Below are 27603 nucleotides of genomic sequence, written 5' to 3'. Positions count from 1 at the left end.
GTTGTTTCCGCCCTGGCTGCCACTTGCTGTACCTCCAAAACAATATCTATTTGCTTTGCAAACGAGGATCTCCTAGTTTGCTGATATATAATCTTTCCATTGCTGAGCGATGATCCTGATTAAGACAAGCCTAAAAAAATTCCCCCATAATGGCGGTGAATTTGTTGATTGGATAATTCAGGAACTGACAGCACTGACATAATTTCAGATTCTCCCTGGAGAATCTATTTAACTCAAATCCTGTTACCCCAGGGGTTGATTTGGCTCACGGTGGGAGGGCGCTGTCCAAGCCTTCCCACGCACGTCTTGCCAGCGCTTTGAACTGCCAGCCTGCAAAACCACAGCCTGACACCATTTGGCAACTGGGTCAAGCGGTTGCAAATAACTTTAGGATAAAAACGAATGTCAATTAAGGCGCATGGCCCAGTTTGTCCCCTGCGATGCATCACAGAGCCACAGATGGGGTTCCTACACTGACCTCTTCGCTGTGAGACTCAGTGGGGGCCTGTTACCTGCTGTTGTAAATTAGGACAATCATCGGACCCTGCAGAAAACGGGCTCCAGATCCGGGTGCCTTTGTGCACTCCTTTCTGAGTGGTCAGCAGTCAAAGCACAGGGATGAACCATTGTTTAGGCTACTAAATACGGCAGGCTCGTTTTTCCAAGACCTTCCCCTTGCCTAGCCAATACATCTGTGCAAAGAGGGGATCAAAAGGTAGCCAAGCACGGGGTGTGCAACACTGTAGATTCTCTATATAAAGAGACAAGAAGACACAGTCCCTTCTGTGCTACCAGATCTCTCAGGCTGTCCCCCAAACAAATCCTTTCTTTAATTATTATTTTTTTCCTCTCTCTTTTCTGCACCCCCTCTTTTCCTCTCTGTCAGAATATCTTCTATATATAGCAAGGGCTAATACTGATGTTTGGTCCGAAGCCAAAGATGCAACATCGACTCCTCCTGTTGGCCTGGCCAGCCTCAGGCTCCACCCTTTCTGCAAATGTGTGCCAAATGCTTTTGTATCACTTCTGTGACTGTAATATTTTGTAGAGGTCAGAACTGCTTTCTAAACTCATATGTGAACTGAAGCAACTGCTGTGAATCTGAAATAACTCTTTTTTTTTTTTTTTGCTTTCAAAAGCCACTGGCAGGTCAACTAACAAGAGAAGAATGACTGGCAACAGGCTAGAAACTACAATGGGCTGGCGTGTTTACAGCTCCATCAACAGCTCGGTGTTAATGAACTGAGTCTTAAAATTACCTCTCTATTGATGATGGCTTGAATGTAGCACATGTATTTAAAGGTTAGTGATTGCCTCTGGCGGCGTTCTGAATTTGGGGAGAGTTTATTTTTCGCTTGCAGATTTAACTCTTTTTTTGAAAGGAGGCAGTCAAAGTCCTATAAACCACAATCCCCCCCAACTGCACTACTCTCGTTTTGCTACCTTCACGACTGGCAAGGATCTCAGCGTTACAACTCAAATGCCCTGGGGTACGTGACTTTGCTCTGTCCATAGCGCGTCTAGATGAGAAAGAGAATGAGCAAACTTATATTTCAGTTTTGACTGGAAACTTAACATTTGTGCAGGTTTGTCTTATTTTTCGCTAAAAAAACACCACCCGCCAGGAAACAAAAAAACCCAGGAAAGCAAGGTTGCCTGTTAATGCAACAAGACGAGGATGGGAAATACGTACGAGTAAACCAGGTGAGCGCACTGCAAGGGTTTGCTGTAATGAAGGGGAATGTTTTTACAGAGGGTGATATTTCTGCTCGTGATTTTTCTCTTCTCTTTGTTTTATGTAGGTGGTGTCGATGATGCTTTGGCTGAATGAAATGGGAACAGACTGGAGAAGAGTCTCTGGAGGATATCGGGCTAGGACTTCCTGTTTACCAGTGAGATAGGCCAGAAGCTTTTCCAGACTGGCTTCATTTTCTTCATCAAGGCACAAGCTACAGTTTCTTGGGGACTCTTAGAGCAGTATTGCTGCATGCATTTTAATCTGTGATGTAGGCAGCTCATGCAAAGATCTGGTTTCTTCAAAGTCCGTGGCACCTAACCGCACACCACTCTCAGTGATGTCCTGTAGATACATTTTTTATGATGTTTAGGGGCAGCTTTCTCGGGTAGGGGAGCTTTCACTGCTCCAGGAATAGTCTAGTTATACAACACAGTTACTTATCAGACTAGTTCAGGGGTGGGCAATTATTTTGGGCAGAGAGCCACTTACTGAGTTTTGGCAAGCCATCGAGGGGTGCATGACAGGCAGCCAGGGGCAGATAAATATTAATTTTCTAAATTTTTTAGGGGCCCCGCGGGCCGCATCCGGCCCCTGGGCCGCATTTTGCCCACCCTTGCCCCAATTTAAAAGGCTGTTGAAACCTACAGCTCTTATGAGCTTTGGGGATCTGCTTTTGGTAACCAGCTGTTGAATACTTCCCCTAAAAATTTAGATCAGTAAATCCACGTTTTTGCTGGTTACAACACCCATCCTGTTCAGAATAAGGAAAACCAGATTAATTATTTTTAGCACAATGCCCTGGTTATATAGTGAAAATTGTAGTATATTTTAAAACAATAGATACCGTTTGTAAAATAATAAATTTATGAGCAAGAAAAGGTGGCCCTTTATTTGTGAAACAAAGGCTTTTAAACAATTTGGCGAAGCACAAAAAGTGTACCCTGTTGAAGACAGACTGTGGAAACGTTAACATCCTTTTGAGGTAAATCAAGTAATGGACTGTTGGCCTATTTTTCAAACCACTTCTCCTCAGTAACTTGACATTTGATAGGATTATCTATTACAGTTGGATTTTGGTTGACTCTCTGGTATGCCTGAGAAGATTGTCATCTTGTGATTTAAAGATAATAGAGCCAAGCATGTGAAACTGCACACAAAGAATAAACCTTTGACTCATAACTGAGGGGTTTTTTTTTTTCTTTTTGAAGAGGAAGAATTTGTCTTCAGCTTGTTTTGATACACTCACTGGTAATGAAATTATCCAATGATAACTTTCTATTCTAGATGTTGCCTTATTATTTTTTTTAAAGGCTATTATTGCATTCCACATAGAACAGCACCAACATAGCATGGTATGCTAATGATATAAAAATCTGAGAAGAGTGAGGTTGATTAAAGACTTGTGACAATAGCTAATGTAAGCTTTTACTAAGAATGTCAAATCCATTTGTTTTGGATTTAAAAGAGAGTTTCAGGATCAGTATGAAAAGGAAAAAGTTTGCAACAATTCCAAGGGAAAACCAGATTAGTAGCAAAGGCAATGGTGCATAGAAGTGAAACAAAGTGTGTGTGTGTGTGTATGTGTGTACGTGTGTGTGTGTGTAAGAGCGAGAGTGACAGAGAACAATACAAACAGCAGCAAAAAAACTCAATCATTTCAGGCTTCCAAAACGTGCAACATGTATTTTTACTACAAAGCCCCACAATTGGCAATTAAAAAAAAAAAATGGAGTGAGGTAGAGTGGGTTTTTTTTCATTATGCATGGTTTTATTTCTTTGGACTTCAAAATTACCAAGATGCATTTTAAACTTCGCTACAATGTACAGGGCTGTTTTCATTTCTATTTTAGCAAGGCTAAATACTAAGAATCGTCTCTGCTTTGCATTCTAATTGCATGTAACTGATTTGCACAGCAGAACAAAAACCTAATTTTCAGATTATGAATCATGCAAGAAGAAATAACAATTGTTCCACTAGAAAAAATAATTTTTCCACTTTTTTTTCCCCCTTGCTCAATTTATGTGAACTGTTTTCCAGTTTGCAGGTTGCTTGCTTTCACAGACCACCATCTATTACTCTTCAGGGACGAGAATAAGGCAGACAGAAACACGAAACATGCAACTGTTTTGACTGCATTCTTTGGCTTGCAACATAACACTTGCCTTTTATTATTTTATCTTCAACAATCAAGGGGTGACTAAATGGTTGCAGGTGGTGATGAAAATAAAAGCCATCCATCATTATTTATTAGGCATGAAAAAGATACACAATAATGTAATTTAATCTCAGAGCAGACAATTATTTCCACATATTGATAATACAATGTGAAAACTGTCATGAATCCTAATGTGATGTTCGCCTTTATTGGTGAACCACTAGTAGCAATACAAATAATGAAATTGTATCAAAAGGGAAAAAAAAAGTCATTATTTGCATATCCCAGTACTGTTGTCGAGAACCACATCATTACTAACTTTGGGAATTGCAATAATCACAGTTTGCATTACTTTATCCCCAGTGCGTGAAAATGCGAAAAAGCTGACATTTCGCTACATAAATACGTTATTGGTTGCTGTGTCATTAAAATCATGCCTTTTTTGGTGGCACAGGTGGAGTTTTGGGAGCTAAATCCCAAGTGGCCCTCGCCACAAGCCCCAGAGATCATGGGATTGCCCCAGTTCATTAGGCATCTTCACCATGAGCTGCCAAGTATCTATGCTAGGGCTTCTGCATCTTCCCAAATGTGTTTGCAGAACACTTAGGTGCACATAGTTCTCCTGTGCAACATGAAGTTTTGTTTCTACCTGGGAAAAATTTTACAATCTTTGACTTCTCCTTTGCCTGATGAAGGGTGTTTGGGCCCAAAAGCTTGCAAATATATATATATATTTTTTGCAACTATCTAATTGGTCCAATAAAAGATATCACCTCTACCCCAAGGGTTTTGTCTGCCTATGCCTCTAGACCAAGACGGCTACATCAAATATCCCTGAAACATGGAAGATGGTGTAATTAGCCGCTTTGAAATGAAACCTTCACAACATAAGAACAAAGAAGCAAAATCCAGCATCCTGCCTGCCATTGGTCACCTTGAGGTGAACAACTGGCTTCAGCCTGTGTTTGAGCCTAATTTGCATACTCACAGAGCAGCTTTTTTACAAATGAACTTTACCACCCAGGAGCACCATATCACCTTTTAATTCTCTTGTGCAACATGAACAATGAGAAGGAAGCTAAATTCAGCAACCTACCTCCCATCAGGCACCCAAGGTAAACCAACTGCTACAGCCTTCATTTGAGCCTAATTTGCATATTCGCAGAATAACCTCTTTACAAATGAACTTTCCTGCCTAGGAGAACCATACTAGCTTTTTAGTTCTCCTGTGCCATATGAAGTTTCCTTTCTATCTGGGAGAAGTTTTACAATCTTTGATGAACGGTGTTTGGGCCCGAAAACTTGCAAATAAAAACATTTTTTTTGTAACGATCTAGTTGGTCTAATAAAAGATATTGCCTCTACCCCAAGAGTTTTGTCTGCCTAGGTGCATCAAGGCACTCGACTCCCACCTAAACTCTGCTCAAACTGCTCCCAAGAGACACCTGACCTCCACCTCAGTTCCTCTGCTGGTAGAGAGAGAATGAGTGTGAACATGTGTTGGACACTTGATAAAGAAAACCAAAGGACCTTATGATGAAAAAGAGATAAGATGCACCCTCGACCCAAAATTCCCCTGTTGGCCAACTTAGCAGCTGCCACTGCTCTGGTTTTTGTGGGTCCCATTCAGGGGCACCTAACACAAGGCATGCTTTTAGAGGAGTTTACCAGCCTAATTCAGGGGGGTGGATTTTACTTTGGGAAAAATCCCCAGGGATCTCAGAACTTTGTTAGCCAGGGTCTGGCTGCTTTGCTGAATCCAAATGACTCAAAAAATGTGTTTGCAAGACTAGGACCAGATACAACTGCTGGTGCTTCTTTTCTGTAAATAGTAGTGGTTGTTATATTGTGAATTTAACCCAAGTACAATGGGAAGCCTAATAGAATGATGCTTTGCGTATTGCCTCAACATGAAAAACCGGACATTTGAACCATATCAGTTTGGGTATGGTAAATCCTGCTCCTATGAAGGAGGTTGGAGTAACTGACCCTTAAGGTCCTTTCTAACCCCATTATGCCAACTTTGCCATAATACAGCCACAAGCTACAAGGATAATAGTAAATGTGACAAACCACACCACACCATGAAACTATGATTCTACCTTAAATTAAATTGCTTTTCTCCATTGTAAATACATTGTTCTTTTCAGCTGCTTGGCTCGGTTACATTTATTTGTCCATTTCCCCATCTGTCTGGTTGGAGATGCTAATTGTTCCTGAATTTGGACTTCAGTGGTTACATGTAGGTTTTTGTTTATCATTAAAGCTGGGCCAACTGTTAATCAGCTGAAGGAAACAAATACTATTTAATGATCTTTTCAAACTTGGGAAGAAAAAAAAAATCCAGAAGGTGATGGGGCATCACAGAATGTTATTTTTTAACTAGTAAAATTAAAAGACTTTTTACAGAATGACTCCATCGTGTCTGCAGAATTTCACCGAACGGTCTGAGAAATGCTGGCAAATTTGTGAAACATGCTGAAAATGTTTTGCTGATATTCCTGCTGACATTTTGGGCAGATCCTCAGTGTCACCACAAATATTTGGCAGTGGGGAAAACCAGAGATGCTGTTTAGCTCTGTTTGGAATCAGATAGCAAATTGATTTTGGAGGCTCTCCCTGGAATACTTCGCATTTTTTTGGAAAACAAAAGGTTTTCAGAGGAAGCCCTGTTTTCATTATACACAAGATTGTTATGGGAGGAGAAGGGGGAGTCAATGACTACACAAAAGGATGGCGGAGTCAGAGTGTTGCTGGAATCCAGTGAATTATTCCTGGCCTGGGTTTTGTGTACTTTTCCCCAGGAACATGAACCTTCGTGCAAGAAGAGATTATTTATGAATTATTTAGTATTATTTGTTTGTTATGACTTCTTCACTGTTCTTGCACCACAGCAGATCACCTACCTGTGAAGTAGGTCTAAAATACTGTGGAAGGGCAATGGCAGCGAAGGCACATCAAGAGCACCCCCAAAGGCTTTTGGGGTAACATCTTGGGATCTGTATCTGCTGGAAAAGGATGAAGCAGCTCGGAGTTTGTTCCAGTTGGTGCAGGGAGTTGAACTCAGAACTGGCTGTTATCTAGGGATGGTGCATAGGGACCGTCATCTTCATACTGAGTTCCTGTCCCAAATGGAGGATTAAGAAGAGAGGATTGTCAGCTGGCCTCTTGCCCTACCTTTCCATGAAGCCAGAGTTACACCCAAAGTGTGCCCCCATGTAAAGATCTGCCCGCCACTATGCGGTCGGTTGCTGGCCATCACCTTACTACCATATTCTTCAGACCTTTTCCATGTACCTAAGGTGGTGGGGCAGAGACTGGGAAGCCATGGACAGAAACATGAAATGAGGTTGTCACTGGGAGAGGGCCTTACAATGTCCCTCTTCTGGCCTACAGACACTTCCCAGAACTGTAAATACAGCCTAAAGCACAGCTATGCTGCCTGCCCTTTTTTGCAGACACATTATTCCATGTGAAAAAGCTCAGCAGTGAAGCAGCAAATATCCTGGAGGTGACAAGTGAGTAGCTCCTCGGGGAGCAGGCTCAGCATGCACGGTATAGGCTGGTGAAGTCAAGTGGGCAAAGAAAAATGCATCGGGGAAGGTGCTGACTGCCTTGATTACTTAAATGCTGGCTACATGCAGCACATCTAGAGGCATTCACAAAATTAAGAAAAAAACATGGAGAGAAGAGGTAATGCAGCAAGATCTGTGGTCTGGACTCCACACAAAGGGCAAGTTCCCAGTTCAGAAACCAACCTGGTATCTGGGGTGAATGCTGGGGAAACGTGTGAATGGGAAACAGGAGAGGCCTTTTGCCCTCATCCCCATAATAAAGCTCTATAAACACCTCCTTTAGAGATGTTTCAGCCCAATTACTGTCACTGGCATGCAAAGTGAGGGAAAGGACTGTGTCATCCACATTGGCAGATCTTCTGGTCCCATGGCTCTCTAGACAGGTTCCCTCTACTCGCCTTGTAGGATGCCCTGCACTGGTGCTTCAGCAGAGCAGAGCTGGGCACCCTGCAAGGGAACTACACTTCTTGCATGACACCTAGCCCCACACTGGGCAGTGAAATCCTGTTAATGAACAGGGGAGATGTGACTCTTGAGATGAGGTGGGAGACATTAATATTAATTTCTCTGTTACTATACCACCTAGGAGCCCCCATCAAGGACCAAGGTCTCCATGTGCCAGATCAGTACCAGCCAACCATTTTGGCAGGCATGCCACAAATTAAGCACCATGCCCTCCCCAAGTGCCACTCTGATCTCCTTTCCTTGCCCAATTTGCTGTTCTGCTTTCTGTTCCCTACCTGTGCTCCCTACCCTTTCTACTGGTCTGCTTTCTGCTCTCTGCCATATCTGCCTCAGTGCTGCCTCTGCTCTTCAATCTTCCATGTGCCAGACAGAGTCTGCTCATGGTACTTGCTGCAAACGTACCACAGGGTATCCACGCCTGCTTTTAGGAGACGTGCAAATGTGGAACAAAGACGATAGTCCCTTCCCTAAAAAGCTTGTAACCCAAGAAGAGAGACAATAGATGACTCCAAAAGGACAAAGGCGCTTAAGGAGTCAAACAGACAATGTTTGATGACAGCAGCCTAACTGTCCTCAAGATTATTTTTAGGTATCATTGCAACGGGAACTTTTAAGGAAGGGTTGGAAGAACAATGGAGTAGGGTTTGCAGATGTTAATGGAGAGCCTGTCTCAAGCATGAGGGGGTACATAGGAAAAAGTGCAGAAGTCCTTGTTTGAGCATGTAACCAGAGGTCAATGGAGGGTGGCATTGCTTGCCTGTTGGAGGTAGAAATCAACCTTTCACAAATGAAGGAGAGATGACAGGTACGCAGGGATAGGCTGTAAAGGACTCTGAAAAACATTGATATGCTCTAAGCATGCATATCAAACATTTCCAAGCAAACTATTGATTCAGGCCAGTGGCTCTGCTGTTAATCACAACAGTATATAACTTCTCAGCCTGAAATCAAATCTGTCTCTTTTGGAGAGGTGCAATGAGAAGGCAGCTCATACTAAAACATCAGAGTGGTTCACCGTGAAGCTCATTTCAATGTAAAAATGTCCACAGAGGCTTAAAATGTAATAGATGTGACAAAAAGTTAATCAAACCTAATAAAAACTTCATTTTTTGTTATAAAGTTTTCATCTGAACTAACTGTGGGCACTAAGGGCTCGTATAGATGTGCAGTCTGCTCTGATGTGCTGTAAATCCAGCGTGTCGGAGCAGACTTGATTAATCGAGTCTGCTGAGGCATGGAAATTAATGCGCTCCAGCAACCTCCAGTGTCATGTGTATCAGCATCCCCACGCTGAAAAATGGTGGTCAGGTGCTTTGAACTAAAGCTGGTTTGATACGCTTTATTTTAAAGTGCCCCATTGCCATTTTTCAGCATGCGGATGTTGATACAAGTGACTCTTAGGTGGTTATAATTAGCGTGACTCACTAATTAAAGTGCCCCCCACAAGCACATATATAAATGCCCTAAAATGATAAATCTCTGAAGTAATACTTCATAATAGAAATGTATGCATATCCGTAATGTCATTAATGGGCATTGCAATAATATATTAATACACAGGAAGATAACCGCTGGAAAGCACTCTCAGTAAACACGTTGAATTGTAGTCTGCTGTGAACCGCTGTTTAAGGATATGTACCCCAGCCGTAACAAAATCTATCCATTGTATGTTCTCTCTCATCACCCACAGATTAATATAATAAAGTAGTTGGTGGGTGGGTATGTAGTAGGGCTGTGCGAAGCTTTGGTCCCTGGTTCAGTTTTCACTGACTTGGTGGCTGAATCTATGACTCTAAATCGAAGCAGAGGACCAAATCTCTCCAAATCGAATCAGAACCCTCCAAATTGATTCGGAGAGATTCGGAAAGATTCAATGATTCGGACATAGAGACAGCTTTAAATGTTTTTTCTACATACCTCTAGGTAGCAGGGGCTTGTGATCGCTGTGATGCTGGGGTGCATGGAGTGTCCCACAGGAGCGCTGGGGACTCCCCAGAGTGCTCAACAGCAGACCCAGAAGTGGACTAGAAGCACTTCCGGTCCACTTCCAGGTCCACCGGGGAGCGCTCAGGGGGGCCCCCCTATGACCCCCGGCTCAGTGACTGGTGCCTCCTGGGTCTGGGGGGGCACCTGGCCTCCCTCTGTGGCTGATCGCTGAGCCGGGGGGATGCGGAAGGGCCCCCGCTCATTCCCCGAAGGACCCGGAACTGAGCCAAAAGTACTTCCAGTCCACTTCTGCGTTTGCCACTGAGCACGTGGCCCCCCCACTGCGTGCCTGTGGGACACTCCATCCGCCCCAGCATTGCAGTGATCCCAAGCCATGCTGGTATCTTGAGGTATGTAGAAAAAAACATTCAAAGCTGTGTCTATGTCCAAATCACTGATTCTCTGAATCAGCATCGAATCTTCAGATTCAGCCGAACTGAATCGGGGACAGTGATCTGAATCAACAAATCGAATCACTGTCCCCAATTCGGGCTGAATCTGAATCGAATACGGCTTGTTTCGCACACCCCTAGTATGTATCTGAGGTTATACAGGTAGATTTCAACATACTGGGCACATAGATAGGAATAATTCCCATATCAATTATGTTGGTGGAAAACAAGGATAAATGCAGTCACTGAAGTCTCGCTACAACATTGAAAGTGAATGGTGAAAGTGAGTGATGAATCGTTGTGTTGAAAAACACTTTCGTATGAACCTTCTGAATTCAGCATCTTTATTTTATTACCCAGTTACGTTTCTGTGCTGTGAGACTGAATTGGGTCTTTAATCTGAACTTTGCACAGGAGCAAACATTGTCATGTTACAAGATGGAGACAGTGTAGGTGAAGCACCAGTATAAAACTGCTCTTTATTTTCCTCTGTAGGAAGGAATCACTTATTCCCAACTAGGTATTCTGTGTGCAGTTTTTACCACTATATACTGCAACTGGTTTCCTATTATTAAAAAAAAGAAAAAATGGCCAAGTAAACCTAGGCCTATGGCTTGATGAGATCCTGCTTTATGCTAAATGTTGTTAAACAGTCTCCATCTATCCTTTGCTTCTACAAACATGGTTCAAATGCAGCCAAGGTCAGTAGGGACCCATTTCTTTACAAGTATTTAGGTGCCTGGCTCCCGTCTCAGCCCCTGGGCACTGAACTGCTCAAGGAAATAGTAAATTCATCCCCATTCAGCAAATCACTTAAACACAAGTCCTGGACCATGCTTACTCCATTGGCATCTACGTGAGAAGGAGCTGTGGGTGTCTGGGAACCCGTTTGGGATTTTTGGGGGTAGCTTCTTGAGGTTGCCAATGATTCCAAAGCATAATAGGTGGGTTCTGTCCCTCTGCTTGTCAGAAGTGCCGTAAAGGGTAGGAAAGGATGTGCTTTAGCATATGTTACATATGGTCCTCACCAATATAATTACACTCATGTAAATCTGGACTAACTCCACTACTGAAAAGAACAGAGCAGAATTTGGCTCCATGTGTTTGCACTGGAGATACTCCATGTGTCTCGGTTTTCTGTTCTAAATTCGCATAACAACTTGTGTCCCTTGTACATAGGAAATACTGTGGGGCTAGGAAGCAGCTAGCGTGCCAAGGTGAACACCTACCTAATAAACAACACATGAACGTTCATTTAACTCTCTGCTTGATGTTATTTTTGCTTTGCTTGGGCAAACAGTAATCTGTCTGCTGTCCAATTCTAATCAAACTGCAGGGCACTAATAAAGCCAATGCAAACTAATAAAGCACATTTCCTCTGTATTAATCCTCTTAAAGTAACTGGGTTTTCATATCCCTAGTTAGGAATAGTAGTGTCTGACTAAGTTGGAAGATAAATGTAGGATAAAAGAACCATTACCATACACCAGCGTTAAGACAAAAATATAATTGCCAGGGCTGAGCTTAACTTGATTATTATTTAAAACATGTGTTGGGTGGAGGCACCAGTCAGCAGGAAGCATCTGATGCTGATGAACCCACACAACCTCAGCATGAGCAACTTTTCAGCATGAATGTAAAAGATTTATTAATTTTAGTTTTATGATGTTTTATTTGTTTTGAAAATATTTGGGGCTGCAAAACATATGAATCCTGTAATTGTTTCCATCAAAGACTGGAAGGGTTGAACAACATTAGAAATAGGGCTTTTTTTTTTTTTCCTGGGAAGAATTTCCATTAAAATTAAATCTAGTTTAATTATAGCTCCTTAGCAGTGAGTATGTGATTTCTGATTATGTCCCTGGTGGATGCTCAGGCTGGTGCTGCTGTGGTTGGATTGAGGTCTGCTCCATTTCATTACTTTTTCCTTGAAGAGAAACCTCACTGGTATTTGTAGAAACCATGTGTCGGTTTGTACAGCGTGTCATTATATATTAACATATCATGCTGTTTAAAAAACATCTCATCGGTGTTTCCGGTAGGGTTCCCTTTATTTGCAATACGTTCTACATGATTCCGTGCATTTCTTCTTCAAAAACACAAGCCCCAAACTGGTTAAACAAAGGGAAAAATGTATATACCTATGAACTAATTTCTTGGTACACTTCCAAAGAGCACAAATAATTAGCAAGGGGCGAAGCTAAAAAGCTTTGGAGATTTGGTTCAGACAAACGCTCCGAAGTTTGGAACCCGTGAAAAGTTTCTGAGGACCCTACATAATTGGGGCCACGTTCTCATCCCTGTTGTCCTGGTGTAAATGGAGTCAATGCTGTTACAACAAGGGAAGAGAAAGTTTAGAAAATGGCCCGCTGGCTGGAGCTCTCAAGAGAGAAAGTTTTTTTTTTTGTGGGATTTCTATTACTTCCTGTTTCTGGTCAGGTTCAGGTCAAGAAAGAGCTTTTCTCACAGAGCTAGGGTGCTTAAGTTTCCATTCTCAACTGGGACCGGGAAGTGCCGAGGAGCACGGAAATAAAAACGAAGCAGATTTTCGTAACGTAGCAAAGATATTCTTCGGGCTAGGTCTGAGCCATGGGTCAAAAGTCAGCTCTGATTTTGTCTGAACGGGTTCCGCTGCCCACAGTAGCAATGCTTATACGAACAACGTGGAAATATTAACATAAGATAAGAGAATATAGCTACAGCCTGAAACGCCTCATCTGCACATGACGACGTGGTGCTCGATGGAGGTTGCGACTCATGAGTGAAACCAACAGTTCCTCTTTGTAGCTGGAGGACATTTCTGCTTGTGCTTTTGAAAAATGAGAGCAGCTCCTTGTACCTCTGAATGGGGGTCACTGATACTTAGAAGCAGCATCCTAAGCCAGGGGATAATTAAGCTTTGCTGGAAAAATAAAGTACTCTTTCTGTTCAGTTTGGAGGTTGGCAAAACCCTACAACAAGGCTGTTTCTGCTGCTTGTAGGGCAGAATCAGGCCTTTTAGACCAAATTATCCCATCGGTTGCACTCAGGTCATCTGTTCCAAATGCACCTGGCTGCCCATAGCTCCACAGGACCATTCAGACAGGCAAGGGATCAGCAGAGTTCAGCTGTGACCTGTTCACACCTCCTTTTATGAACAAATGACCCCCATCCAGGGGAGCCCAAAGGATGTGCATGACAGAACGGCTACACTGCGCCAGTGTAAGGATTCCCTGATGTCGGCAAGGTCATTTAACTAGTACCGTGGCCTGGCCCTTCTCTGAAAGCTCCCTTTAAGGACAAAGCCTTCCAGTTGTTGCCACTCCCCCATCTTTGTAAGGCTTTTCAGAGGCTCTGTAACCCTTTGCAACCAAAATACTATACCCAGCCAAAAGCATACATTGCTATGAGGGAAATTCTGCTGGTTGCAAAGTGAGTCTGCAGGTTGACTTCAATTCAAACAGTCAGCTGCACTGCTCAGACTCGCAGCAGAAATGGCTTGGCCAAGGAAGGCTCTGAGCTGGGCTTTGCAAGAGAAACACTGATGAATACGGTTAAGAAAATGGGGGACTTTCATTTAAGGAAATGATGTGAACCACAGATGCTTACCTATGTCGCCTCATAGTGCTGCGTCCATCTTTCTGGTGTCCAAGTACAATGTATGACCTCCATCAGGTCCTGACATTGATAGGTTGTTGTCCTAGAAGAAAAAATGGAAATTTTAAGCAAAGACACAAATGTAATAACAGAGATGCACATAGATCTATGTTGGCTGGAGGGACACTGTTTGAGCCAGAACACTCTGAGTTGGTGACAGTGTCAGGACGACAATAAGCAATATAACAACTTGTTACACGCACTGCTTCACTTCAGTTACTTTTCTTTCTTTGATGACCTTCAGTAACTGATTTGATAAGCGAATGTTTCACCTAGAGCTGGGTCCAGGAAAACCAGAAGATAAAATACTTTTTTTTTTTTTTTTTTTTTTGAGTGGGGGGAGCAAAATTTTGGTTTCCAAAAAAAATTATTCACCTGACTCTAGCCTCCTCTGCTAAATTGAGATTATTGACCTAAAATAGTTTTGCACAAGGGCTGGCATATAATGGTTTTTTGCAATTCTTCTGTTCTATTCAGTCTATTGATACACACACTGTATGGTTTTGGGTTTTTTTCTTTTTTAATGTTCTTATTTTTGTTTTTCCTCATTCTTAATATCCAGGTGGGAAGAACACCCGTCCCATCCCTGCTCTCACGACCCATCTAGTGATACACCAGTGAAAGTGTGCAATATGTTACCGCTGCCCTCTGCTGGCTGCATGAAGCGGAGCTCCACTCTCTATGCCTCTCCCTACCAAGACATTGGAAGTAGATGGCTCCATTCAGCATTAGTCAAGTCATCCTGACCATTCAAGAATTGCGATCACATGGGGGACAGACTATATTGCATGTCAACATTCTCCAACTTGTAGCTCTGCAGTCGGCATGCAAAACCTTCCAGGCCCTCCCATAAGGCCATACCATTCAAGCACTGATGGACAGCCCTATGGTGATGCTCCGTGTCAACAGGCAGGCGGGACTGAAATTCTCGTGTATAATCAGGTGGAATCAGAACTCGTGGTAGAGGTGATGTCTTATTAGTCCAACTACATTTTTGCAAAAGAAATTTAAGAAATTTTTTTTTTGCAAAAATCTAGGTGGTCTAATAAAAGATATCACCTCTACCATGAGTTCTGATTCTTTCTGCCTCTAGACCAGGCACGGGTACTTATTTTGGGTGGAGGGCCACTTACTGAGTTTTGGCAAGCCATCAAGGGGCACATGACAGGCAGCCAGGGGCAGATAAATATTAATATTCTACATTTTTAAGGGGCCCTGTAGGCCGGATAGAATGGCCTGGCAGGTCGTATCCAGGCCGCGGGCCACATTTTGCCCACTCCTGCTCTAGACCAATATGGCTACAACCCAGATACCTGACACATGTATAATCAGCACACTTCTAGGACTGAAAGAGGCCTCACTGCATTGTATCAGAAGCCCTTCACCTTCCTGGCCTCTAGAGCACCCCAGTAGGTTGTATCTGTGGGATGTTTTCTGAGAACCATGGACCCAGCATGGGCCAGATGATTTTGGTTCTCCAGCTTGGTAAAGCTCTCAGTCTGCCCACCTATCACCTTCCATCTTCTTCCCAAATTACAATTCCAACCCATTTTATCCAGGGTAGGATATTACAGCTGGACCTCGTGTCACTCAACCTAAGAACAATGCATCCAACCTGGATGACTCCTCTGCAAACATCCTGCTCATTTGATGCTTTATGGAGTACTAAGACCTCTGGTAAATCTACTCAAGAATCTAAGTGGAAAAGATTTTCTAGCTGGGCATCTCAGCAACAAATTTTACCTTTGATTTTTATTTTGGTTCTGACTGTTTAAGATGATCTTCTTACATAAAAGCAACCAGAACTTTATCTATACACCAACTTAGAAAGTAGCTTGCAATAATTACTGCCTATCCCTCACTGCTCCAGAATTATAACCAGGGCATCTCACATGTATTCTCTGTACCCTGGGAGCCTCAACCTGTCTGGGATCTCAAATTAATTTTCACCAAATTAATGAGACCTCCTCTCTCCCTTCAAAACCATAGCAACTTGTGCCCTCTATGAAAATAGCCTTCCCAATGTTTACTAGTTTAGCTACAAGAGTTAGCAAATTATAGACTCTTAGGGTGGAGCCTCCATATACTATATTCCAAAAGCAGGTGGAAGCAGGTGGTTTCAACCCAAACTTTTGCCCAAGGCAGTTTCAGATTTTCACATCAATCCATTTTCCAATGTGTTTGGGTTTTTTCCTCTCCCTGGAAACCTAATTTCCACCTTAGGAAGAGCAAGGCCGCACAAGGTATCAGCATTATCTTACTTGGACACCACAAACACAAGATATCAGCATTATCCTACTTGGATGCAACAACCGCATTTTGATCCTCTCCTAGACTCATTGCGGCCTTTGTGGAGAGCCACCCAAAGGCGGTCAAAAAATGGGGTTCTGATTTTTATTAAAATGAGCCGGATTGTAAGGATAATCCTGTAGGAAATACTAGAACTGATTTTGCTAGGGGCACAGGAAACCACTGCTGCTTCCCTGGGTCTTATACCATTATCAAAAATTTCTTGACGTGCTATGGTGTCCATCACTTATTAGAATCACCTTGAGCAGAGCACTCTTGACACTAATAACTGGCCTTTCTCAAAAGCAACAAAGTGAAAAAAGTAAAAAAGGCTTTGTGGAGTCCCTGCAAGAAACTCTGTATAGCCTTGGTACTTTATTATGATTTACTCATGTATTAAAATAAACTTGCAAACTAGCTGTGTAGTGAACATGAATATAGGTGGGCAGAGAGAACCAGAGCAGGCTTCATTCCCATAGCTTTAGAAAAAAAAACTTGTATGTATAGATACTGGTTTGAGATTTGGTTTTATAGATTAAGCAAGATGCTAATGTGTTGCAGGAAATGCATTTGGGGGGGGGGGGTTTGGTTGATTTTTTTGGTATGTGGCTAATTCTAATACGGTGAGATTTTAGTACTTGGTGGACATTGGACTTGGAGGCCAGTCCATGCTTCTCCTTGCTCTCATTCTCTAGTGCTGTCCAAATTGAATGCCATGTTTGGTGAGCCCATCCTGTCAGCACTGTTCAAGGGTCTTGCTACACAGTAATTCTGGGTGGCTTCTGGAGCAATTAACCCCTGGATTGTCCACATGTTAACACCTTTATGTGGCTTAAAGCACTCATTAATTCGGCTCGAAGTTATGCCCCTCCAGGGCAGAATCATCTCTTGATCTGCGCAACCCATCTCCCATTCCATTACGATATGGCTGATCCCCACAGATGTGCTGCTCAAGTTGAAGGTGCGACTGCTCCAAACTCCAAGCTCATGCTCTGTCGATCCCCATTTTTATGGCTCACAGTGTAAGGTGTAACAACGCCCCAAGTAAAACTCCCTTGGCCATCTATTTGCTGCATCTACATGCATGTCCAACTCCAAGTCACTTAGACAGGCATCTGTGTGGCCATTGCTCAAAGAAGAAAGGATGCTTTCTATCTCCTGTGGTTCTTTGAAATATGGTATTTACACTGATTCCAAAATCTGTCCTTCTTCCCCAGGAAATCTGGGATTCCTATCGGTGAAGGAAATGAAAAGCAGTTGAGACTACCCCTCTCCAGTTGCAGGTACCCTGTGTGCCTGGCTGCTGGGTTATTCCTGAGCTATTCCTCAACTATTGCCTATGTCCTGAATGCCTGCTACCATTTTAAAGCTTCTTTAATTGACAGTGGCACTGATCAGCCTCTCCCACACACAACAGAGGTTGTGTCACATAATGGGCAAAAGGCTGAGCATGGGGAGAACGTGTGGATGTTGTTTCCTGCACTTCAAAGGAGTGGTGTATACAGTGCTACTTAGTTAATAATGAGATGTGTGCACCTTCTGTGCACCTGGTTGAACACACATTTAAACATATGGTTACTAAGACAGAACATATCCTGCCAGCCTTTTTCTTAATTAAAGTTAGGCAAGTTATGAAATATTTTCCTTGATATTAAGCTCTTATTCCTGTGGATAAATTTCTATTTGTTTTTGTTTTATTCTATTTTAATCTCATTTCAACTTCAAGGTTAAACTTAGTTTAAAAACCTTGCTCACTGGGATGGCAGTGTGCTCCATTCTGACTGTGTGTGTGTGTACTCTGTGTGTGTATGTAATGTGTGTGTGCATGTGTGCATGTGTGTGTGTAGTTCCTTCTGTTTCAAGCTGAGCCTGGATGCCACTAGCCAGATACATGGTCTGTACATTAGTCTGCCATCTGGATATTAGACACAGGCACCTATGTAAATACACATGGAAGAGGTTTTTTTGCTGAAGGGTACAGAATCTCCTGTTTAGGGCCACAAAAAGCATAGCAAACTTTCAGAGACACAACATTTAAAATACCTTACTTTGCTAACATGGTGGTTTTACCCTTATGGTCTGCCGCATAAACTGGCATTTCAATCTGGAAGTCTCAATAACTACTAACTTATTTTGTTATATAACAGCGAGCAATACTTTATTCCAAGAAGAAAAAAAGAAGCAGCTACAAAGAGAGAATAAAATATAAGATAGTGAGGCCACATTATCAGGTATGAAACAAAACTGAATGTGTCCCCCCCCCTCACACATGCACCTTTTACTTGCCCTCAAATGTACACCCCATCCCAGGCAGGGTGTGTATGTGTGTGTGCAAAGATATTTGACCACACACATACACACCTTGCACAGTTTGGCAGCAGAATTTCCAGCCAAAATAATTGCCCAGAGCACTGATTCTAGGCTCAAACCCGCAAATAGTTACCAAGATCCATCTTGCTTTTGCATCTCTAGTAGCCTACAATAAAGAGCCGAGACATAAATCTAAACAGGTAAGTTATTTGTCAATATAATGTTTGGGGATCCTTGCAACCAACAAAGACAGGTCTCTTCTCTCTTTCATTTACGATGTGCAAAGAACATGCCGGGTGGTGCACCATGAGATCGGAAAGCCCAGTTACTCCCTATAAGAATGTATAAAATTAAAGGGTTTGCACTTTTTACTCTTTCATAACTTTGTATTTAGATTACATCAAATGGCTGTCATCCTAGTGTGTGGGGTCCAGGATTCATTTATATTTGATTGCCCAGATGCTATAGCCCCTGAAACCCACGTTTGACTACTACAGTCTGCGGGTCTCACTTTCACTTTCCCTACTTCTAGCAGCCCAAATGCTTCGTTGGGCTCTGCCTCATTGCAGGCACAATTGTGCTGACACCAAACTGCAAGTGCAATTTTATAAACCCAATGTTGCATCCATTGGGATACCTAGCTACAAGCTTTGCAGCTGTCAGCAGGCTTCTAAATAAGTTCAGTTAGGGGCGTGATTGATGGCTCTGCATTTAATTGTGTTGGCAATATCTATTATTAAGGGGCTTTGCCTCCTTTTGCCTTGATACTTGTAGCCAAGTCTTCTTCTCTGGGCTCCATGCTTGTTCAGATTCCCTCCCCAAATCTAAAGTGGAAACCTAATGTAATCTTTTACGATTGCTCTCTGACCACCTAATTCCTGCCCAACAGCCCCCTCCTTTTATCCAGTCCTTTAAGGCACTGCTCTATTCCTCATCTCTGTTCTCCATCCGTTCTGCTTTCTCGTGGCCTACACTCCTCACAGATCGTATTTCAGCCTCCTGTTTGTATAGGTCTCTTCTACTCTCTTCTTTTTTGCCTTCTTCCAAAATGCTTCCTCCCATTTTTTTGCTAGGTAGCTTCCAGCTATTCCTTCAGATTATAGCTTAACATACAATTTTTCCAGGAGGCCTTAACTAGTGACCCACCAAAGTATTTTAATTCCACGCAAACCTAGTATAACTGTATGCTAGGAATGGGTGGGCAACGAAGCGCTGAAATGTCATACCATGTCCCTTGTGGATACGCCTTAAACCAGGGTATTTACACAATAGGGTCAATGATACTCCCACTGAAATCAGTTGCAATATTCACGGGAGCATAGCAGACCCAATTGGACGTTCTTCCGAAAGCCTTGGACACTGTACATATTCATGACATGCAGATGGATGAGGGAAATGCTACATTAGTGGCAGGAACACAGCATTTCAGCTATAATAGTTTTGGCAGCAGAGCCTCCATCCTTTAATCAATATAGTAGATGGCAGGACCGTTTTGTAGCAGAATAGATTGTGTTCAGAGCAATGGCAGTCTTGCGTACCTAAAACACCAGCCTACCATTGACCTCCAAGTTTTGCCTGCACTTCATTGTATTATTACACGTGAGTACAAAGCATCCTAAAAAGTTGATGTTACAATAAGAATTATCCTACTGGGATAAAATATTGTTGGAGCCAAGGCAGAACAAGCTCTATAGTAGGCAGAAAAGGAGAGAATGTCCTTTTTTGCTTTTATAATGAGGATACAATTCAATTTATCCATTGTATAACCCTATTTAACCATGGAAAATTTTGGATTTGGTCTAGTGCTAAAAGATAAAATATAGATCTACTGTTCTCCCCCCACACTTGATCTTTTGTGTTTGATCATAAATGCACATTGTGAAAAGATGTCTTATACCTCCAAGCTAAACAGTGTTTGCTACTCATTAGTGATTTATAAATGATATTTTCTCCCTGGTGACATATCTTTTGATATGATTCTCTAATAATAACATCCACCAATATTAAAATAAGAACATCCTCATGTATTGTGATCACCTTCAACCACATTTCCTCACTAAAATTAAATTTTAGCACACCAACTGATATTGTATGCATATATTTGTCTACCATCATTATAAATCTCCTAAGGGTCTCTATAAAATGATAGTTTTGCCTCTTTGCAGTAATTCTACCTAATGCTCCAAAGCAAGAAACTAATTACATGCTGACTTTTCACTAACTTTGATCTTTCAAATACCATACTATGAAGTTTCTATAGGTAATCATATAATTACAATACGCTAAGTAGAATGAAATTATCCATCAACTTTTTTTTATTTAAATGGCATTAACAGTTTTTATAAAGGCATTTAATTTAAAAATATATTAATCATTTCAGTAGTTTGCTATTTGTGATGCCCTACTATATACATTTGCTGATATAAGGTTTCAACCTAAAATCTAATTATATGCACTAATGTTTATAACAAATGTCTCATTATAACACAGGGCGCTTCGATGCAAGGGACTATGCTAAGAATTCTTAAAAAATATGCTTAAGGAAGGCCAAGGATAAACGATAGTGGTGTTAGGAAATTACTGAGATTTCTCAAGGGAATCTTTGAGTCTGTAGAAAAAAATGACCTCATTTGTATTTTCCCAATGAATTGGTATGATATTTCCTGTAAGAAAAATTGAAAACAATTGTTGCTTTCAGTTGAACTCTATTACTGTATAAAAAAAAAATTCTTGGATTTCCTCTTTGAAAAATATGAGTTTCTTACTTTTCAAATTCAAATGCATGAGTAACAAAGTTGAATTTTAAAGCAAACAAACTATGTGAGGTTTATTTATGTTGCCTAAGAAATAGCAGTGTGTTTTTTTTCCAGGGGTGCCTCCTTTATATAATTTAGGCTTCCCGTTTTATTTCCAAATAAAGCCATAAAAGCATGTGGGTCACATTCTGCCACCCTTCCTGTATCTCTTTCCCACTCATGGAAAGAAAAAATGCCCGAAGAAGGTCGTTTGTGCCCAAAAGCTTGCAAACAACAATTTTCCCAACTATTTAGTTTATCTAATAAGAGACATCACATTTACCCAAAGAACCTTGTCTACAGATGCAAATGCATGCATTGACAGGGCGGCCCTCTCTCTGGATAGGCCCCACACCTGCATTTCCTGCACCTTAACAGCCCATTGATTTCAAAGTCCCACTGACTTCTGCGAGGACAAGATTTCACCCAGGAGGTAGAGGGAACGCAGAGTGAAGTTTGTTTTCTTTCACACCTAAGTCCGTTTTATATCCTCTCGCTGTACGGCACGGCTTAGTATGAGTAAGGGGGCCAGAATCCAACCCTTTCCCATGGGGGTGCATGGGGAAATGGCAGGTGTTGTGCTGCTAGAGGTGCAGAGGCTATTTTGGCACATACCCCCCACCAAAGGCAGCTGTTGCCCTCCCTTAGTTACACTACTGCCTATGTAAAAATAGTTCTCTGTTGCATTAGCCAGTGTGAAGCATTTCCAGTCAAAGGAAAGGGGGGTAAACAAGAGCCACTTCCACGTAGCGATCCCTGGCAACGATCGTAGCGATCCTCTGACAGCCAAGAGCTCCCGAAACGAGAAAAACGCCAAAGCGCACAACAGTAAAGATACAAACACCATTTTTGTCATACGAAAGAAGCTAAAGGAAGAATCCAAAACGGTCCCTGGTATTAGGGACTCCAACAGGACCTTTCTTCTGCATCTCCAGCAATGCTCTGGGCTGTCACGGTGCTGCCACTGTACATACAGTGGGACGTTCTTCTTTTCCCCGCGCGGGGATACTGCCAAAATCACAACTTAGCTCAGTGCCAAGCTCCCTGAGCCAATGCAATATAATGACTATACCACAATCTTAGTACCCTTCATTTCCTTGCAGATGACTCAACGGTATGGAAAGGAAACGTTTTGTTTGTGAGACAGGACTTTACCTTTACCACATCCCATATGTGTACCTTGTTTGTCTAATAACATTCAAAACCACGGAGAAATCTGAACACCACATTCACTTGAAAGCTGAACAAACAAAATTTGTTTGGACTTATCATCAATCATGTCATGTGATCACAGGGCATATTGTGTGCAAACGGCAGTTGTTTTATCTGGAGCTCCAACCTTTCAAAAATTCAAAACAGTAAAGTTGTTTATTTGACACTGGTCCTGACCCTCAGACTTTAGCGCTGCGCTCTGACAAAGTGAAAGAAAGAAAACACATTTGCTTCTCAACTGTTGTGGCATAAAGGAAAACGGGCTCCTTGAGCGACTTTTGACATTGTCTTCACATTTGAAATAAAACAAGAGGATCTTTATTTTATATTTACAGAAAATAAAGGGAGAAAAGTGTTTATATGATGTTACACATGGGATTAGTTCTCAGGCTGAGGATTTGCAGACTTACAGTAGGTGCCTTTAGCTTTGGGAACGGCATGACTTAAAAATCCTGTGGCTTGAAAGATGAACTCAGACAATGAGGAGGAACAGTTTGAAAGCAACGCGCATAAGACATCTGCCCAGATCCTGATAACAAATGACAGGCGTCAAATCTTCTTTTCAGGAGCTAACTTGAAAAACTAACTTGAAAACTTAGCCCCAAAGTATTTTTTGGAAAGAACGCACCTTTTTTTGGTTTGTTTCTTCCATTTGAAACTAGGTGTTGTGAACAAACTCGTTTTGCAAACTCGTTTTGCTCATTTTGTTGTGAATGGAATAAGAAAGTATACCCTTGGCGTTGGACAGCAACATATTCATGTTTATTACACCGATATAAAAAAGGAGTGGAGAGACAATACAACCCCATAAACTAGAATAATATCACCTAATCCTGTGGAGAAAGAATCTAGGGCAGAACTACTGGTGTAATTTACACCGATTTAGGTTTCATCTGTCTGTGACCATTTGGGAGTTGCTCGTTTGCCTTTAGCAAATTGGTGTAAATTACACCAGCAGACATTACAGATTTCATAGACATCTATAATGTCTACTGGTGTAATTTAAACTGATTTAGGTTTCATCCGTCAGTGACCATTTGGGAGTTGCTGGTTGCTAAAGGCAAACAAGCGTTGACCTGCTTATCCCATGCCTAGCAAAGAGGCACAGTAATAGCCACCTACCCTGGGATAGCTGCATGTCTGTCCATTCCCGAGTACAATTTACATTGGCATACAAAACGTATGTAAACACCACCGAGTGAGCGTTCATCAGTGGAGGGCCCTAGGAAAGCTGGGACCGACTGAGATCATTAGTGCTGGTCATGAGAAATACCAGTAGGAAAAATAACTGTACGTCGGGAATGTGTTAAGCTATTTCTTTAATTTCATTCTGTACATAAATTCTCCTGACAAGTTAACTTTGTACGGTTGAGGACAAAGTTCAAATTCACCACGTGTTTAGGTAGTCATATAATACCTCTGTGGCTAAGACAGATCCCTGGGTTCTGTTCTGAGCTCGGGCACAGATTTCCTGCTTGAGCTCAGGCAAGTTATTTCATCTCTCTTTCCTCAGACATTAAAGGCAACAACTCAACAACAAACAATAACACAAGCATGCCTTAAAAAGACGGGCTGATGCTGATATCGTGTTTTTCAAGTCCTTTAAAATATCCCATGACGGGAAGAGGACCACCACTGTAAATCTGAGACAGGGTCCATACAATCTGGAATCTGAGTTACAGTTGTAAAATCTCAACTCATAGCGGAGGCGATCTCTTTTATTAGACCAAAAGATAAAGATCTATCTTTTATTAGACCAAAAAATATCGCCTCCACCATGAGTTCAGATTCCTTTTGCCTTTAGACCGGTACGGCGACAACCTGGATACCCGACACAACTCTACAATCTAGCAGTCATGTATCCGCCAATTCTGGAACAACAGGATTTTCCAGTCTCATATCGTCGGTAATTTTTTTGTTGCACCGTCTCATTCTTTCTAGTCTCATACCTTTCAAAGCCTCTACCATTTTCTCTTCAAATAGCCCTCCTAGACTTCCCTCTTAGATTTTAACTGCCATGCTTTATCTTTGCTTTCTTGGGATAAGACCATCATTTCCTCAAGGATAATTGCTTGGCTCAACTAACCCATAATTTGCGTCTGCTCTCTCCCTTTTGTATGCTTGTCCTCTGTTACTGTTCTCATGCTGCTATAGAATAGAGCCCGTTATAATAAAAAACATTGATAGAACACCATCCAGAGGAATAGAAAGGACCCACTTGAAAAGGGAATGAGAAAACAAGAGAAGAAAAGAAAACGGGGTTCAGGTCCCGAAAGAGCCAAGCAAATCTTAACTTCTTCCTTCCTCACGTACACAGGGGCCTGGGAGACGAGAGCTGAGTTTCATCTCTGCTGGAAGTTGGGCGTAGCTCCGTTCCACTCAATGGTATGTTGTAGGTGTACGTTAATTCAGGAGCAAGCTGACAAGAGTCCTTTCCTTCCTCCTCCCCACAGATTGGTGTGCGGTTAATTGTATTTGGATGAATAATTCTAATAAAGCTATGACCTTTAATGCCAATTGGTGGTTTTAATTTTGATTCATAGTCAGTCACCTCCGTGTGAGCCCTTCTCATGTGTGAGCAGCAGTGAGGCCACTGTGCATATTTACCCACAAAAAACAAATACGGGCACAGGGAAGCATCCCATGGGGTGAATGCATATATTGTAGATCTTACAGAGAGATTTGTACATTACTGGATTCTGAAGTGAATAAAAGTGCATAAATTCCTAAGAATCAAAGATAAGTCAAAGGGAAAAAAAGGCATTCACAAGTAGAAAGCAACCCCCACAGCTCATGAATAGCCTAATTATGTGAGAGCCCCACAGGCAAATGCAAAGTTACCAACACAATTGCCTTTGGAGCTCACAGAGGGGTCAGATGCTACCCTTGGAATATTATCTTCTGTAGCATAGCACCTGGGTCCTGTACTTTGCAGTGCCATTCAAAAGCACAATGAGGGCTAGTCCGAGGACATCAGAGCTCACAGAAACTCAACATGGATGTTATTTTAATGCTTATCTGTTTGAGACTCAGCTGTCTTTTCTCATTGTAAATCTTCTCTTAGCACAAACACGCTCTTCATATTCATGTGACTCCTGTGCTTCAATTTCCAACTATACACATGGGTGTAAGAGCTCCATTATGCTCCTAGAAGTAATTAGGAGATATGTCATGCTGAAGGCAGAAATGGGAAACGGGACATCATGCGTTGGCCCAAAGTGCTTCAGTTCCTTAATTCACTAAGGTAATGGAGACCCGTAACAAGCAGTTAACAAATTATGCTCTAGCTCACGGGCTCCAGCTTATATCTCCACCTGTTTTGGCACAGATTTGTCTTGTGCACTCCAGACGTACCCTCATTGCCTCCCTTGGAGCTCAAAGCTATTCAAAGACCTCACATTCAAAGCCATCCAGAGTTCGGCACCTTCTGACACACTTGCTCTTGTCTCTTATTATATTGGCTCCATGTAGCAGCCTACTTTGCTCTGCCAAGGAAAGCAACCTTGCGTGTCCATTTGGAAATGCATCCTGCACTCTTTTTGCTCTTTGTTCCATTGAGTTCCCAGCATGTAAAAAACCCTATGTCCACTGCACTGGAAACCTGCTACTATCGTTTTTCTTCAAGTCACTCCTCAACACACATTTCTTGCTGGATGCCTATGTAAATAACAATGAATTTAGCCTACGGGGTGGTATTGATAGCGATTTTTTAAATATTTAAACGCAATTCTGTAGATTCATAACAAATGCATGGATACTTTATATAGATATCTCTCCAAACACTGTCCCAGCCTGTGTGTGTTGTTGGTCTAAGACTATGACTCTTTCAGAAACGGTGTATTTCTTGTATCTTGCTATTCCTTACCTGCTTATTCTAGTGTGTAAGGAAAAGGAAGAAGCTGGCTTTACTCTTATGAGCGCCATATGGTACTGGGTTGCTCACTATTGCTTGGCACAATCCTTCTCAGAGAATATGAAGTGCTTCAGTATATGCAGTTTTAACTAAAATAATATTTTGTTAGACTCTGATATGATGTTAATACCCATATGAGACAGGGTAATACCATTCAGTGTTCATCTTAATTAACTAACATTAACTATCATTAGACTTTTATATGGTACAATGCACATTACTCCATAACTTCAACACAGATCACATACAGCTAGATTATAATGCATAATATCAATCATGGTTTTCTCCAGGCTCTCTCAGCACCCAGCTTTGATTTTAAAAGTTAAGGTCAATGTTAAGTGTTACACTTCAGCTGAAAAAGTTAAAATCAATGTTAATTAACAATGTTAATTAAATGTTAATCAGTTAAATGAAAGCGTTTTTCATCCATTTCCCCGGTAAATTGTGGTCAAGTAATCTTGCATACATTGTTTGAGATGTCACATGAATATGTCATCACCCTTGGGATGACTATGAGGGAAGCCCAAGACAACCATTCTTGCAAAGATAAAACAAATTGCTTATCTCAGTACAAAGGTCACTAAATTGCACTGGAAGCCCAGACTCACAAATAGGGAATTAAAGGCACAGAAGAAAATACCTGCTCTTCCCTCTCCTACTTATAAAAATGTCCACATAAGTACGTTAAATTTGGGGATAGATTTAGAAACAATTTGGGCTCTGTAAGCATGACAGCACTTCTCTGGCTACGTGCAGATGGGCATTTCTCCCTCAATGTAGTCAACCTACGTAAAACTCATCTCCTTTGGAGAAGGACTTGTAAAAAGTCCTACATCCCATTTTAACCCTTTCATTAAGGATACCACAAACTCCGGTAATTTTACCACTCAGAAGTTACGTGTCTTCCTGCAGCCAGGAGGTGAGATTACAGATGGTGTGGGGAAATACCTGAGCCAGCCTTAATCTAGCTAGTTTGGGTAGCACAAAGGTGGCACAGAGATGGCTACCCAAGCTCAGCCATGACTGACTACTTAAAGAAGGTGGCTGCCACCTGTACCCCGGCTGCTTCACTACTATTGGTACTTGTGTTAACTAGATTAAAGCTATCTATGTATGCCTGCATGTGCTGCCATCAC

The 27603-nt window shown here is 41.9% G+C and overlaps 2 long non-coding RNA genes across 6 annotated transcripts in view; one reads left to right on the top strand and one right to left on the bottom strand.

The window, feature by feature from the left end:
• The window catches only part of LOC102559342 (uncharacterized), a 33571-nt gene extending 28313 nt beyond the window's left edge, over nucleotides 1-5258 (top strand). For 2 of the 3 annotated variants that reach the window (XR_002094168.2, XR_002094170.2), the window contains exons 3-4: nucleotides 1140-1704; nucleotides 1803-5258. This is a non-coding gene — a long non-coding RNA (uncharacterized LOC102559342). The remainder of the gene's footprint in view (nucleotides 1-1139; nucleotides 1705-1802) is intronic. The other variant, XR_002094169.2, reaches the window with a different exon arrangement.
• The window catches only part of LOC109286205 (uncharacterized), a 372088-nt gene that overhangs the window by 71031 nt on the left and 273454 nt on the right, over nucleotides 1-27603 (bottom strand). For all 3 annotated transcript variants that reach the window (XR_009455937.1, XR_009455938.1, XR_009455936.1), the window contains one exon: nucleotides 13901-13991. This is a non-coding gene — a long non-coding RNA (uncharacterized LOC109286205). The remainder of the gene's footprint in view (nucleotides 1-13900; nucleotides 13992-27603) is intronic.

This window comes from Alligator mississippiensis, chromosome 12 (genome assembly GCF_030867095.1).
Source record: "Alligator mississippiensis isolate rAllMis1 chromosome 12, rAllMis1, whole genome shotgun sequence".
NCBI classification, from domain to species: Eukaryota; Metazoa; Chordata; order Crocodylia; family Alligatoridae; genus Alligator; species Alligator mississippiensis.
Note: the sequence above shows the minus strand (reverse complement) of the source record. Positions and strands in the feature narration are given on the sequence as shown.